At 33.6% G+C, this 17,683-nt stretch overlaps 1 protein-coding gene and 1 long non-coding RNA gene across 4 annotated transcripts in view; one reads left to right on the top strand and one right to left on the bottom strand.

The window, feature by feature from the left end:
- LOC149135658 (uncharacterized) overlaps positions 1 to 15,518 on the bottom strand; it is a 39,042-nt gene extending 23,524 nt beyond the window's left edge. The window contains exon 1 of the long non-coding RNA XR_016241978.1: positions 15,385 to 15,518. This is a non-coding gene — a long non-coding RNA (uncharacterized LOC149135658). The remainder of the gene's footprint in view (positions 1 to 15,384) is intronic.
- LOC106869179 (beta-arrestin-1) overlaps positions 1 to 17,683 on the top strand; it is a 272,032-nt gene that overhangs the window by 92,560 nt on the left and 161,789 nt on the right. The gene's annotated exons all lie outside the window — the stretch shown is intronic.

Raw genomic sequence — 17,683 nt, 5'->3', positions numbered from 1 at the left:
TGGCCTGGAGCTATAGTAAATGACACTTTGTGGTATAATCTTGTACCATTTCTGTACAATGCAAGCTGGAAGAATCATTAGTATGCAAGGTAAAGTGTTTTGCAGCATTTTGCTCATCTTTTAATTCTGAGTTCAAATTCCACCGAGGTTGACTTTACCTCTCATCCTTTCAGGGTTGATAAAATAAGTAACTGGTTGAGCATTGGAGAAGATGTAATCAACATACCCTCTCACCCAAATTTACTGGCCTTGTGCCAAAAATTGAAACCAATATAAATGGTAAAACACTATTTTCACCAAATTTTGTGAGAATGAGGGTCCTCTGGTGAGTGACATAGGAATGTAAAGATCCAGTAAATTTGTTTTTATGAAAGCTGTACTGGTGGTCACTAACCAGGGAAAGAGGTTTAAAATGGTTGAGAAGACTGGTGTTAATTGCTGTTTCCATTACCTTTTCAATGTTGAAAGTGAAGATGATAGGACAATAATTGACAGTGATAGAGTGGTTGTTCTTCTTGAGAATGGCACATGCTGTAGCATGTTTTCAAAGATCAGGCTATATCCCTGTAAAGTCAGAGATTTATGTGGATAGGAGATAGAATGGGGGTTGCATTGATAGAGGGTGGTGTAAAGGACATGACTAGCAACCTTATTGATTGGAATTGACTGGAGGTACCATTCCTTTTAGCATGTATGTTTGCATGGTGCTGAATCTGGTCGAATAGAAAAGAATAGGGAAAGTTTTGAAGGAAATGTACCAAATCTTGGGACAAAAAGAAGCAAAACCAAGTACTGTACTTCCTTTTTGTTATTGTTTAGCCCTGTTCAAACAAACCTCTGACAGAAAGCAGTTCAGCCCTGACCATTCCCTTTTCTTTTCAATGAGTGTATCTAAAACTATATTATGTAAGGTGCCCTTCCCTTTTCAAGAGAAGGTATATAATTCGAGGAAGATTTGGTTATTATTTCTAGCAGATCAAGTGATTAATAAAAGCTCCCCTCATTGTCTCATATCTATACTGTAATGTACTCTACCGTTTTGATTATCTACACCAGTCCATACCAAATGATAGCCATGTAAATACACTGAACTGACAAAAGTTTCTATTCTATTTATTACACAATCAGGTATGTGACAGTGTAATAAATGAATCTAGTTGTGCTCCATTTCTATGAATTCTCCCTTAAACCTCATTACTTCTCTGTGGATGCTTGCTAGCCCAGAGCTACTCATTTAATATATGATCTGTTGGTAAGATAAAATTGGACTTCAGTTCTAGAATCTAATCAGTTTTTTAATATTATAACTTCAGGCTGCTAATCTTAAATGAAGGTAGAAAGAAAAAAGTAGTTAGATGAATATAATGGTCATAATAATGATATGTCTAGTATTCAATAATGAGATCCAGAGAAAAAAATATTCAAGCAAAATATAAATGTTGTGATGGAATAGTTCTCATGGCTGTGTTCATGAGAAGTTCACTTTGCAACTGCATAGTTCCAAGTTTGATTCCACTGTATGGCACCTTGGTCTTTCACAGCAACCTCAAGTTGATCAGTGTTTTGTGAGTGTAAGTAGATGTGTGTGTGTGTGTGTGTGTGTGTGTGTTTGTGTTTGTATTGTGTTTACATTTTATCCCTTTATACTCCACAGCTTAGTAGCTCAGCAAATAGGTATGATGAAATCTGTATCAGGTTGAAACAAGTACTGAAGTTGATATGATCAGCTAAAACCTTAAAGTTGGTGCCTCAGTATTGCTGCAATCCAGTGACTGAAACCAGTAAAATCTTGCTTTTAAAAATATGTTATTTTTAAAAGCAGATTCTTGATCGAAGATATTCCACTTTTAACAATCTTATTTTTTTTCCTGTTATAGTGCTGAAAAGTTCCTGGCCTTTAAGGGTATTGCAAAAGGCCTGGTTGGAGGCCCTACCTTCCGAGTTCTTTTACAGGGCTTAGTAAAACTGAAGGACGCTGCAATAAGTGTGTGAATTTGAGAGAAGACTATATTGAATAAAATCATAATTAACTGCTCCCCCTATATTTTCTTTTACCCAAAGCCAGGAACTTTTCAGCACCCCTTGTATCTCAAACTAAATTGTAACCAATATATCCTATCTTTTAAAATGGTAGGGTGAGGGTTTTTTCTGGAGATCCAGGTGCTAATTTTAGTAGGTTGCACAACTATGTAATGATTTCCTTGGTTTAAGTATGTGATATCTTTTGGTATCAGTGATGTGGACTACCCTACCTTCCTAAGAGGTAGGATTTCAAATAGATTCAGTGAATATTTGAAATATTTTTTTAAGTATGAATCATGGATAAGAAAAAATGAGGACTATTTATTTTGGTTCTAAAATTTTGATTCTGCAGTAATCTCATATGAATAGAATGTTTTCTTCCTTTACGTGCTAGCATTTAATTTTCTTATAAATAAATACATTCCAAATTTCATTATAGGCTGCATAGGGTTCCCCAGTGAGATGCATATGGCCTGTTGATTTAATATTTTACATATCATACACGAATAGAAATACTAACAAAAAATGCTAAAAAAAAAAGCAAATTAAACTATTTTAACCTTTTATATTTATACAGTCAAGATTGGTTGTTTGCATATCTTATAAAATGTAAAACCATGTTTGGGAGCTAAGAATGAATCATTGAGTGTACTTCTTCAAAATTCTCATAGAAAATAAAGGTTTGAAAAGAATTCAAACAAGAAAGACAAATGTAAGTGCAACCAGCAGTAAGTAACATAATGAGTGAAGGAAATTACCCATTGGTATGGAAAATAATTAGTAAAGTAAGCACTAACACACTTAATGTAACTAGCAAGGAAACTAATTAATCAAAGTTCTCCTGAACTGTGAAGAGGTAAACACTGAAACTACATTTAAATTTAACCAAGACAGGCAGGAGTAGCAACCTCAAATATTAAAAAATAATGTAATAAAAGGGCTGACCACTGAATTTCCATCAATTACAACTAGACATATGGTAAACTTAATAAAATTCAAACACCTCCAGAGTTTTCACTGTCATCATCGTCATTCAATGTCCGCTTTCCATGCTGGCATGGGTCGGATGGTTTGACTGAGGACTGGCAAGCTAAAAGGCTGCACCAGGCTCCAATCCGATCTGGCACTGTACCTTTCAAAAATCAAATTAATTGTTCCTTTCACTGTATGTCTATTTCCAATTTTAATTAATTGAGATTTGAGTCAGCCTATTTCAACTTTTTTTTTGCAATTTTTGTTACCCTTGACTATCTTATGTAAATTTATGCATTGACTTAGTGGTTACCCTTCCACAATTCTGGCATTCTTGATCAATTACTTTCCTTGCTAACCACATTGTGTTAGAATTTATTTTACTGATAGAACGTAGGCAAGTTCATTGTAAACGAAACTGCAGCTCAGAATTGGTTCTTTATATAACTGGTGCTACTTCACTTGTGTTACTGATGCTGCAGGGAAAGATGGGCATCACAACAACTATTTTCCCTTTCCTTAAGTTAGTATGTCTAATATCACTTATTAATGATTACTACTGATAATCTTGCAGGAAGGGCAGTATTTGACATTTGACTGTTTCACCAGTGAATAAAACTGATAAATAATCATCATAAAGCAAGAGCTTTATAGATATATGGATATTGACCTACTGGGAGACAAAGGTTTTAAATTTGTCATCAGTATTATGGTGATATAACCTTCCTTGGCAAAAACATTCAATTGTCAATGGGTCAGCTCACTTAATTATAATTAGGTACAGCTAACTATTGCAAATTGCAAGCTCATAGTGTAGGCTTCTAATTTCTAATCTTCCTTCAGGTCAGAAGAAGAAAAATCATTGTAATATATTTTCTTTCAGAGTTTTACATAATAAAGACAATATCTACAATACTTCCCAATGTTACAATGTGAGACATTATTGTTTAATTATATGGGTATGTGAGTGCTTACATTATAATAACTATACCATACCATAGTTTCACTTTAGAGCCCAAAAGATTGCCACAGAAGACTATTAACTAAAATCAACAATTACCCAAAGACCAACATGAAACTATAGTATTAATCAACTGGAATAATTACTTAAAGATAAATGCTTTTAATATGTTACCCCAATAATGGTGCATTTTAGTGACTGAAACCAGGAAAAGAATGTATCAGACACCTTATTCTTTACTGGAAATGTGTATTGGACACTTCATTGCATACACACATATGTATCCACATACCTAACTCATGTGAGTATATATATATATATATATATATATATATATATATATGTATACGGTAAATAAGAAAGTGGAGAGGATACAAAATCGACAGACATCAGCCGGTAAAGATTCTAGTATGTCTATTTATTCCAATGTATTAGATGAATACATACACATGTAGTACAGAAATGAGCAAATGAGCAGATTGTCAGTAGATGCTAGTTCCTTACAGCTGTTTCTGCCAAGAGGTAATGAAATTCTCCAGGTTCTCTCCATCTCTTCAGTGTTTTGTAGAGATGGGCAGATAAGGCTTGGATGTTGAATGCACCTCTAGGCTTCTTCAGAGGGTCTAAGTGGTTGGGAGGGCTAGTACATATAAGAAACAGTTAATAATAGGTACAGTTTGTCTTTATAAAAAAAGAGCAGAAAAAGAATAGGAGTAAGAATAAGAACAAACATGAACAAACATTATTAACTGTTTCTTATATGTATTAGCCCTCCCAACCACTTAGACCCTCTGGAGAAGTCTAGAGACACATTCATCATCCAAGCCTTATCTGCCCATCCCTACAAAACACTGAAGAGATGGAGATAACCTGGAGGATTTCATTACCTCTCGGCAGAAACGGCTGTAAGGAACTAGCACCTATTAACAATCTGCTCATTTCTGTACTACTAATACATGTGTATGTATTCATCTAATACATTGGAATAAATAGACATACTAGAATGTTTACTGGCTGATGTCTGTCGATTTTGTATCCTCTCCACTTTCTTATTTGCCGTATAAATCAAGGGTAAACCACTTTTTATCCCCACCCATATATAACACTCAATTGCGAGCTTGCCCCACAATAACTAGCACTTGGGTAAGAATAACTGGGTACACTACCAACAATATATTGAATAGGTACTATCCCTTAGTTTATTTCTCAACCTCTAACTCTCTCACACACACACACACACACACACACACACACACACACACACACACACACACATATATATATATATATATATAATTAACAGAATAAGATAAAAATCCAAGGGTGTGAAAGATTTCAGAACATTTATAAATAGAAGGTCTTACAGCTGTTTCTGGGATATTTTATATATCCCTTCATCAGAGAGTGTGAGAAAATGGTTAAGCAATAATTATTCTAGATAAGATATGAAATAGAGTAGAGTGGAAGAATGAAGATAGATGTGAGATATGCAGGGATATTGAATCTGTAGTTCCATTATTTAAGCAGAATGGTATATATATATATATAAGATTCCTGTACCTTGTAAGTTCCAGTAGTATTTAAAATTGGTTATTCGAAGCATAGAGTTTGTAAACAAGTGTTATTGAATCGAGGGTTTTTTTAGGGTGACTTAAAAGCTGAGAATGTATTTGTAAGGTCAAATCAAAAACAGGAAGAGAGGAAAAAGAAAAGAAAAAAGGGAGAAAAAGGAAAGCGAGGGGATAGATAATAAAGAAATGAAGAGAGGGAAAGTGTACTGGTTAGTGGTCAGTCAAGATAAATTGATAGAAGGAATGGGGAGGTGAGGGTGATAGAGAGAGAAAGATATCAGTGTGTAAAGATATGAGAGGGTAAATAGTTAAAGAGTGTCAGGTATGTAGTGATAGAGCCTAAGTGAGGAGCAGAGAGAGGTGGGTAGAGGTAGTAAAATGGTGGAAAGAAGAATTTGGGAATATAGGTTATGTTGGTTAGAGAACAGGTCAGTGCTTAGTAGTAGAAGAATATATATATGTGATGTATACACATGCATATATCAAACATGTATATAGATATTTATACACGTCAATACCTACACATACAACACGTACTCATATGTATATGTACATCTGAAATCTTTCACAGCCTTGGATTTTTATCTCATTCTGTTAATTTTTTTATATATACACATGCTGATATACGACCTACGTTGGACTCCTCATTCGCATAATCACCGAACCTGCAGCTTAACTATATTCTAACCATAGCACTTACTCAGCATTACCTGACATCTTTGGGTCTTATTGACACCATTACTTCTCATAACCTCTCTCTCTCTCTCCATATATATATATATGCATACACACACCAGGGAACCTGATAATGTGATAAGAATCTAATGAAGCAAAGCTAGATAACAAGCAGAAGTGGGATTTAACCATAATCAATTATATACAGTCAATAAAGACAAACCAAGACTTTATGCAGTGTGGTAGACATAGCTTCTTCTCAAGGCTTAATTCTTAGGATTAGGTGCTGACAATGAACGTGGGATAGCTACTGTTTGACATTTTTCATTTACTCAATTACTTTGATGTTGTAGATTCTGCCAAACAGAGCTAACTGGAGTTTATCAACATAAAATACGTTTTAAGTAGAAATAACAGAATGTGATGGAAAATAAGGATATTGTTAATGAAAACATTAAGTTGTCTAGCTGGATCAATTCAACTTTAATCATTACATTATCCAACAGAAGCAGAAAGACTGACATTTTTTTTTTTACTTTTGCACCATTATTTGTTCAAAATACTGTCCAAAATTATTTATCTGTTTATTGAGATTAGTTTTAATTGATTTCTATTTGTGTGTATGTAACACAAACTTTTTACTCCAATTACTATTTAAACTATTTAAACTGTGCATGTTTAGATATTTACTTTCACACAAATTAAATGACAGCAAAACCAAATGATCAATTATCTTATTTGATAATTCCAAATTCAGAATAGCATGCTTTGGTAAATTACTGGGGAGTCTGTTTTGAATAACAGATCTGTGATTTATTAATGGCAAATTTTACCATGTTAGTTATAGCATCTAAACAAATCCTTGTTTTCTAAAATAATCTATTTAATTTTAACTTAAATTTTGTTATTGTTGCTGCTGCTACTGCTCTCATCATTCTCAGTGTACACAAAATTCCTTTTATCCATGTGATTTAGTTGTATAATAGTTTTATGTATGTTATATTCTTTATTTAGCTGGTGTTTTTGTTCAAGGGAATGAATAGGAGTTAGTTATGAAGAAACAATATGCTTTTATTGATATTCAAACAACAATTATTTCATTAAAAAACTCATCATCATTTAACATCTATTTTCCATACTGGTATGGGTTGGATGGTTTGACAGGAACTAGCAAGACCAGAGGTAGCACTAGGTTCCATAGTCTGTTTTGGCTTGGTTTCTACAGCTGGATGACCTTCCCGTCACCAACCACTTTACAGAGTGTACTTGGTGCTTTCTATATGCGCTTTTTACATGGTGACAGTATCAGTGCTTTTTACATGGCACCAGCACCAACATCAATGCCTTTTATGTGGCACTTTGGTTTAGAATACCATTTCTGCTGTGGTGGGTGAGTTTTCTTGAGTACAACAACGCCACATATCTCAGTCCTCTATCATCTCCTTTGTGAGGTTCAGCATGTCTTTCTTTCAACATCCTTCCACTTTAAGTGATTGGCACTTCTTTATGCAACAGTCCTCATCCATCCGCATCATGTGACCAAATCAGCACAGTCTCCTCTCTTGCACACTGCATATAATTCTGCTTATGCCCATTTTTTCTCTCAATACACTAATATTTTATTACACTTGTACACTGATATTGCACATCCAGCAGAGCATACCAGCTTCATTCCACTCTAGTCTTTGCATATCCTCTGCATTCAGGGTCCATGTCTCACTACCGTGTAGCATTGCTGTTTGTATTCATGCATCATACAATCTTCATTCCACTCGGAGAAAGAGACCTTTGGTTGCCAACAGAAGTAAAAGCTCTTGCTATTGGGTTGTCCGGAAAGTTCGTGCCGATTTTCCAAAAGGTTCTTCTCACTCAACTCATATGGTACCCAAACATCGTTGCAATTTAACTACCCAAGCTTTACCAGGTGCTCATGAACGACGGATTTTGATAGGTTGAGGCTTTCTGGCAATTCTCGGGTTGTGCAATGTGGGTTATTCTCAATTAATGACTTGATTTGGTCATCATTTGTAGTGGATGGTCTGCCTGATCGCTCTCTATCAATAAGGCTACAATCTCCAGCTCGGAACCTTGCAAACCACTTCCATACAGTTTTTTCAGATAAAGAAACATCACCGTAAACTGCGCATATTTCTTTGGTTGCTTGTGAGGCATTTTTCCCTTTACGGAAAAAGAAAAGCACCAAGTGCCGAAAATGAACTTTCTAGTCTTCCATTTTAAAGGGTTACAGAATTAACACAGGTTATAAGAACATAAACCTTCTTCCACGAAAAGATAGCTTAAACTGTGCTCTAAATGGAGGTGTAGTCAAATCCTATTTTATGGACTCAACCATGTTCTAAAATAAGTCGAAAGGTAAGCTACTATAAATTGGCACGAACTTTCCGGACAACCCAATAATTACTCTTCCTGTATAACCTCCTCCACTGATAATTAAGTCACATAGGTAGCAGAAATTATTTACAACTTCCAAAGACCCTCCAAGGACATTTGATGAAATCAGTTTCCTGTGGATCTGTGGTCTTTATGGCTCCTGTACATCTTCCTTATACAAACACTACTTTCTCTGTTAACGTTTTCTGCACCTGTTTTCTGTAGCTTACACTAGGTACACTGAATGGAATTTCTGCCTTAACCCATCCTACATATATAGCAGGGCCATTTACCTGAAGAGAGTAGGGTCCCATCTGATTTCTTACTTTCTAGGATTTGGTCTTTGCTAAGTTAACTTTAAGACCCTATGATTCCAAGTTCTGTTTCCGCACCTGGAATTTCTTTTCTAATTCAGTTATAGATTCTGCCATGAGGGCCTGATCAGCATATAGTAGTTCACATAAGCTTCCAGTCTTAAATTTCTCTGTTATGACCTGGAGGCCAATAATGTATAAGAGGGGCTGAGGACCGAGCCTTGATGAACACCTACCTGTACTCTAAGTTTATCACTGTACCTATGGCTAACTCTTACCTTACTAACAGCACCCCTATGCAAGGCCTCTACTGCTTTCACAGGATATTCATTTACCCCTAGTTTCCTCAGAGACTACCGTATCACAAAGTGAGGTACTCTGTCAAAGAGTTTATCTTTATCAACAAATGCCAAGTACAATGGCCTGTTCTTAGCTAAATACTTCTGTTACAGTTGCCTGACTATGAAAATTGCATCACTGGTCCTTCTCCTAAGGACAAAGCCAAACTGTATTTCAACTAGTCTAATTCTGTATCTAATTAATTGGGCTACAATTCTCTCCACAACTTTTATCACCTGGTCCAGCAATTTACTTTATAAAAAGTTCTATGTATTTTAACTATGCTAGTAATTAATTAAAACTGGAAAATTTTGGATCACCTATTTCTGTTCATTCATTAAAAAAACCCCACAACTTTACAAATAAAAATTGTTTAAGGTAACTAATTGTATTAATATTTTTATAATCATACTGAAATTTAAATAATTGCTAGCTTTGCATCAACTGATCATAGATTTACTTCTTTTTTTTATTGACTTTTGATGTAACATTGGTTTCAATTAGACAGTTCTTCATCATAAAAGCACACATTTTGTTTTCTAATTTAGTGAAATATATCTGCTTTGTTAAGCTTGCATCACCATCACCATCATCATTACAATCATCATCATCATCATCACCATCACCATCATCATCATCTTCATCTTCACCAACTCCACTATCATTGTAATCATCATTTTGCATCTGCTTTTCCATACTGGTATGGATTAGGTGAGTCCTTATAGTCTGATTCAGTTTTCTTTTGGAAGTACTATCCTGCTAGATTGTTTGGGGACTAATTTTTGCTTGTATATTCTGCAGTTGGATGCCTTCCTTAGAACCATGCCAAAAATAGAACATAAATAATCCTTGCCATAAATAGTTATAAATATATCTTGTGTAGATTCTATATAAATTTCTTGTTTACTTAATATTCTTTCATAACCACCTTTCTAATGAAACACTATACATTTTAATTCATCGTCATTTAACATCCGCTTTCCATGCTGGCATAAGTTGGACAGTTTGACAGGAACTGGCTAGGTAGAAATTATCATGACTCTGCAGGGAAGTTACTATTATTATTAATCTGTTTTTTAGAAACATAACAAAAAGGATCTTACATAATAACCACTGTGAAATTCTTAGTTTGGTATCACAGAAACAAGAGCAGACTTGGCAGGCTGGATCAAAAGGGTTTAGAAAATATTTCCTGTCAATGGTATCATAGATATTTCTTGTTATAACCTCATGCTTCAACGGAAGATAGTGTGTCAGTGATAGTTTTGAATGGCTGCTGAAAATATCTCTTTTCTTGAAGTTTAATGTATTAAATATGGGTTAACACACCAGTAGTCTTGAAGTTCTTCTATGAAGAATGTTTACCAAATGCTGAGTAGTTATATTGCTTTCAGCTGTTTCTTGTGATTGAAATTGATTGCCTAATTCCTTTATGCTGATAATGCTGATGACTAAGAAGGCCAGATGTAGATATTGATGGCCAGGAAGAGTTGGAGAGAATGATTATGGTTTAGATGTTGTTGCATTCAATGTTCTTTAAGTTTTTCTTTCAGGGAAGGGGGTAATTCAATTACATCAACCCCAGTGCTCGAATGGTGCTTATTTATCAACCCTGAAACGATGAAAGGCAAAGTCAACCTTGGCAGAGTTTGAACTCAGAACATAAAGATGGATGAGATGCCCAGTATGCTAATGATTCTGCCAGCTCACTGCCTTAGTGATACAGTAATATTAGTAGGAGTGGTTCTCGGCTTCTATTACCTATATTTTTTTGTCTGAATTCTAGCCATATTGAGGGTTGATGTTAGATGTTCAAGGTCTTTTCCTGGTAGTTAGTTCACTGAAGAAATTTAACTAGTCACATGTTCTGACTATCATAGCCAATGTTTTATCATGCATAGTTTATGCTTTGAGTGTTGGATATTTTTGAACAGTATTTGTTAGTTATGTAGTCCTCTCATTTGATGTTTAAGATGGTAAAGTGTCTTTGTTTCATAATATATATATAGGGTGTATATCCTTGAAAAATTGAAGCAATGTGATGAATGTTTGTCTACATAAATTGTTCTCCTTATCTATATTGATGTTATTATCCAGTGTCTGCAATGAATACTTAATCATAATATTATTCAGGGTTTTTCATCTAGAAGTCTACTGAGATTGGTTTGTCTAATAGCTCTAGTTATATGAGACTAAAAGGATACCTGGCATTAACCAGGAAATAAAGCACTCAATTGCTGGTTACTTAGTTGAATTCAAATAATGATAGTGTTGTGTAAAATTACTATTTCAAACTCATTATTTATGTTATATACATCATCATCATCATCATCATCATCATCATCATTATTTAATGTCCTCTGTCCATGCTGGTATGGATTGGACCGTTTGACCAGAACTGGCAAGTAGGAGAGCTGCACCAGATTCCTGTTTGATTTGGCATGGTTTTTACAGCTGGTTGCCCTTCCTAACACCAACCTCTTTACAGAATGTGTTGGGTGCTTTTATGTGGCACCACATGAGGGCTTTTATGTGACACCAGTATAGGACTCTTGCAGGCAAATTTTTTAACTAGGGGTACCAGCCTTAGCTCTTCTGCTGTGGAGTACAGGTCTTTTTGAGTACAGCAAGGCACCTGGCATCTTGGTCCTTTGTCATCTTGCCCAAAAGGTTCAGCATCCTGAAGTCATCCTTCAGTATGTTGTCCATTTCTTAAAATTTTACTTGCATTTTGGTAATTTACTATAAAAGGAAATTTAACACATGCACACACACTCACACACATGCACACGCACACATATCTGCACAATAAATGGCTAAGTTGTGCATTAAGCATCTGCCCTCTATGAACCTTTTTAATATATTTAGAAAATAGTTTTGCTGGATTCTATGTTTTAAACATTGAAGATTACACCTGTGTGCAAAATAAAAAGAAATTCACAAGCTCAGTTTTCTTTGAAGTATGTCCCCCTCTCCCTGTAACTAATCCTAAGCTCTATACCCTAACCATAAACTCTACACTTAAAACCCAGCCCTAACTCTAAAGCCTAACTGTAACATTTTCCTTTCATGACAATAATTTACTATGTTTAATATGTCTAATTCACAAGGAAACAAATTGGAAAAATATGTCAAAAATGGAAAGCTGCTGCTGGTTGTGTACTCTGAGATAGAGATTGTGGACCAGTAAAAAGTTCTTTTTTAATTGTATCTTTAAAACTCTTTTTTTTTCCTTAAATCTTAAAGAAACTCTCCCTCCCCTCGAATAGAAAATAAAACAGTTAGGCAGATGGGGTTTCATATTACATACTTATTTAATACATATATAATCTATTTGAAATATTTTTTTAATATGGACACAAACAAATGTGATAAAAGAATCAGTTTGTAATCATCTGGATTTGGATTAATTTTGCTCAACAAGATCATTAAAAGCAATTAATCAAAATTCCAGCTCTAAATTATTGAAAATAAGACCTTTTTAGCATTTCATGTTCAGGGCCTGATGAAAGGGAAAGTATTTACTTTGTCAAAGCCAGTGACCAAAAAATGAAAGTGTTTTCCTTCAAAATGAAACTGTTAAATAACAGTTAAGTGCCATTTCAATGATGTACAAAGGCTCCACATGATATTTTAATTAAATTCTTAATGTGAGCCATGCATGGCTATTATCTATTGAGCTGTATCAAAATGTTAATAGATGAGATTACAATGTTTAACAGCAAATATACAAAATGCACTTTTCTGCAAAATTATGGCCTCCTTAATTGCATTTCAATTTGTCCTGGTTGCAGTTATGAAGTAAAGTTTCATGAAAACCTGCATCATGTGAGATGGATACCTGAGAGAGTATGCCAAAAGAGTTGTTGCAAGAAATTGTCATTATGAACACATTTTTCTCAAGAAAACTGCTTTGTGAAATTCATCAAGCTTATATATTAGTGCATGACATAGTAACCATTAAAATAATAGGTCATGAAACCACTTTCATCCTCATCATCAAAATTACTTTCACTTTTTGACCTAGAAACTCATAGTTTTGATGAAGTAAATGCTCTATCTTTCCAAGGGCTTTGGAAAATAAGGAAGCACTGACACTTGTTAAAAAAAAAAACTGTGATTATAACAAGTAAACAAAAACATAGTTATTTATATGAAAGGTTTTAGAAGAGCAGAAATAAAAACTAAAATATATCTATCTCTATTTCGGTGTGTGATGTGTTTTTTCTGAAATACAGAAAGTAAATTAAGATGATGTAATTTTTCTCTTTCTTTATTGATAATTACGGGCACTTGTTGGTGAGCAAGTGAGTGTTTGTGTTGATGTCATTCATGTATATCTTCATTTCATGAAGGCTGAAAACTATTTTTCTCTCTTGACATAATAAGTATTAAGTAACTTCCAGTACTTTGAAAAAGTACCTTAAATAACTTCTAGCACATTTCTGGGTCTAGGAACCCTTTGTTTTGAAGGTCCTGGAACACAAAAATATTGTGGAACTTAAAAGCAAATTGGCATATGTATAAAAGTACATTATCAAAACATGTTGTGACCACAATGTACAGTTTTCTCTAATATTACAGTACACACAAACAGTCAAGCAAATGTTGAATTTTAATATCATGAAGATACAGCCATACTGACTATTTTTTTAAATCACAGTCATACAATATTAGTTTTCTCAAAGTATTAAGAAGCTGTTGGAACTGACCTAAGTTTTTGAAGTGATGAATTTTAACTTTTCTGGTATTTAGACAACAGAAACCATTAAATCTAAGTATCAGTCCTACTGCCTTTGTGTTGTTAACTTAAATCCTTTGAGATTAAATATACATTTCAGAAATCCTCTGAAACTGATCTCTGGAAAGTAACGTTGGAATGTAATGATAATCCTATACAGATAAAAGATAAAACCAACAGAAAATAACAGAAGGCTTATAAGTTATATTTTTAAATAGACTTTATTGGTGTGACATAGAATCCTACACCTGAAAAAGCAGTATTTTGCAATTGCTATGAATGCACTGACTCAAATTAGATCTCGTATCTTAACTATCAATGACCAGTCAAAGCATATTGATCTATACAAAAGAAAAATAATGTCAATAATATATTACTGCAAATGAAGCTGCGATCTGGCAGAATTGTTAGCACACTAGGTAAAATGCTTAGTGGCATTTTGTCTGTCTTTACATTCTGAGTTCAAATTCTAACAAGGTTCACCCTGCCTTTCATCCCTTTTGGGGTAGATAAAATAAGTATCTGTTGAGCATGGAATTGATGTAATCAACTTACATCTTCCCCCAGAATTGCTGGCCTTGTACCAAAATTTGAAACCAATAATATTTTATTGCAGATAAAAAATGTAGTTTAATGTTTCAGTCATATTTATTCAAAAGTGTGAACAAACATACAAAAGTGTGAAATTCTCTTAAGAAAATGACACCATGAGAAAGTAAATTAAAAATATATGTCTCTAAGTTTACACTTTATATATTTAAAGGAATATATAAGTCAGTGCTAACATAATTGATATGATGAGTCAAAACATTTTAAATATTTAAAAGTAGACTAGTCAATAGAAAAAAAAAATCCCATTAGCTAGATGGCTAATTCTGGTCAAAAAGACAAGGGAGACAATCTCAAAACTTAAATCAATTAAAAAAATCATAATGTGGGTATGCAGAAGTAAGCGTGGTCTTTGATGGTATGGTGACAACTCTCCTCAGTGAAACTACTCTTACCAGTACTTATAGGCCTAAAATGATTAAGGCCATCGTCATCATCATTATCATTTAACATCCATGTTTTATGCCAGAATGGGTTGAAGTGAGATATTTAGAGTTTTTGTGAATGAACAATAATATGTATGAAAACTTAAATTAATAACAGAGGAGGTGGGTACCCAGGGATACTTTTATTGCATGAAAAATAACTTAGTTAGTGTCAACATACTTAACATCATGTGCCGAGAAAATTTCAATTATCAAAATTACACTCTAAGTGAGAAAATAACAACACATTAGTTTAATGATTAATTTTGCTCCAGAAAAAGAAGGGTATTAGTTATAAATTTAAATGATTTAAAAGTGTAATGTGGGCATTTAGTAGAAAGTGAATCACATCTAATATACTTACTGTATTGAACCAAGACTCTTTACGTAGCAAAGTGTATTATAATGAACGTGGAATTTAGTGAAATCTGTATCTTAAAGAGTATTTTTCTTGCTGAGGTCTCTTGTCATTTTCTTAGTACCTAGCCAGCAGCGACTGTTGTACAGATATATCTTGAACATACTTCCTGTTATTCAGCTGACGTCTAGACGTCTGTTGCATTGTGATATTATTATTTATTTATTTTTGTAGTATTTCATTTTTTTATGTAGGTGTTGTGTTAATAAAAAGAAGAGTAATTATAATTATTGGAGCAAGGAAATGTCAATTGTATCTGTTAAACTGTTTCTTCCCTTGTGCTCTTACCCCACCTCTCTCATAACTATTTCATTTTACTTTAAACCATTTTACCTTAAACATTTCAACTGCGGTGCATAAAATAAATATTTCAAATCCCATTGCTTTCTTTGCATATTGTAAAGTTATCAGCTTTGTAAATGAGATGTATCTATGATATCGTTTTACATTATACAACACTGGGATTGGAAGTCTTAACACCCCTATCACCTTTCAAACAAATAAAAGATTTTTCAAGTCAAGGCTTTATACCAAAAACCTGGGGGTTTTTTCATACAGTTAAACGTCTACAAACTTATATATATATATATATATATATATATATATATATATATAAAAGTCCTACATCAGAATACTACTTACATATGAGATGGTACAGTCATCATACATATACATACTTTGGTTTGCTTGATAAATATGTCTTCATTCATAAACGCTCTGCAACATTCAACCCTGTCATCAAGTTGTACACATCTCATTCAGTCTCATCTCTTGTTAATGCAACAGTCTCTTTTCCTGTGACCTGCATTTTTTGACTGCTTAGATCCTTTGTTAACATACACCAGTGAAAGATATACTCGTACACAATTGTGTATCTATCTATCTATCTATCTATCCACACAAACACACACTCACTAGAACTGTCTATTATTAAATTTCACTCACAAAGTACTATTCAACCTACAGCTATGGTAGAAGACAGTTGCCAGATGTGCTATGTGGTGGGATTGAACCTCAAATACATAGTAATGAACCAAATTTCTTGACTTCATCACCATATTTTAATGTTATTTTGGGTTATCATATATTCATTTTTTTAAAATTTCATTATATGCTTTCAACTAGATAAATAGGATGTGTGTGTGTGTGTGTGTGTGTGTGTGTGTGTGTATGTGTGTTTGTATATATTTTCTTCCTAGTACTAGTTAAATTTCTTCTAATATCTGAATTTGGAAAATTGAAAAATAAATATTATGTCATGTTAAAGATACATTTGAATTTACTTGCAAGTCTCAGAATGACATTGTTGAATCTCTAAATATAAACTGTTAATAGTGAATCTTGTAAAAAGTGGTTGGTTCCTGTCTAACAGCCATTACCAATAGAGTCAATAAGAATACAGAAATAAATTTTTCTAGGTCAGAAATAAACTTTAAGGGTAGTATCTATACAAGAAATATATATATATATGTATAAACAAACTGCATACTCATAAAAATAGCACTTGTTTATCTTGAGCCCATTAACAAGTATATAACTACTATGTAACTGTTTTTTATGTTTTTGCTTGTGCTTTGAATTTTTCTCTTAGCTTTTAGCATATTACATAAAATGGTAACAGCTGAGCTCATTTTCATGAAATATTTTGACAAGATTTTGTCAACATTTTTTTAGTTTTTATAGTCAATTGATAACAAAGCAATCAACTATGCCAACAATTTCATATTAGACTCAACGGTTTTTCTCTCTCTTCCTCTTATTGTGATAGTTTCTTGTGACAAAATGAATTAACATCATACTGCTAACACCTATCATGTTGTTAACAATAGCTATATATTTTCCCTTCAGTGATCAGCTATATTGTATCCATCCTGGGACACAATACATCCTGGACCCCAACACTGTTACTAATTCTAATCCTTTCCCTCCAGAATGTTAGCCATTCTGAAATTCCCTCCCTGCTCTTGTCTTTCCCCGTATGTGTTAATGTACAACAGTCTTGGACTTTTAATAGCATCAGTCTCATCAATCTTGAAGGATTTGCAAAGTCTATAGGCACTTCCTTTTTCTCTTGATCCAACGCAGCAAGTGAAAAGAAAGTATAAACAGATGATATGATAGTATACTGAAACAGTAGGTTCTTTATTGGTACTTTCATTAATTTTCTAATTTCAAATCCTACTAAAAGCATCTCTGCCAGTCATATTTCATAGATTAATGAAATAAACACCTATCTTAAATTTTG

Source organism: Octopus bimaculoides, chromosome 5 (assembly GCF_046866305.1).
Source record: "Octopus bimaculoides isolate indiv1 chromosome 5, ASM4686630v1, whole genome shotgun sequence".
NCBI classification, from domain to species: domain Eukaryota; kingdom Metazoa; phylum Mollusca; class Cephalopoda; order Octopoda; family Octopodidae; genus Octopus; species Octopus bimaculoides.
The sequence above is the reverse complement of the archived record's forward strand: the minus strand, read 5'-3'. Positions and strand labels throughout refer to the sequence as shown.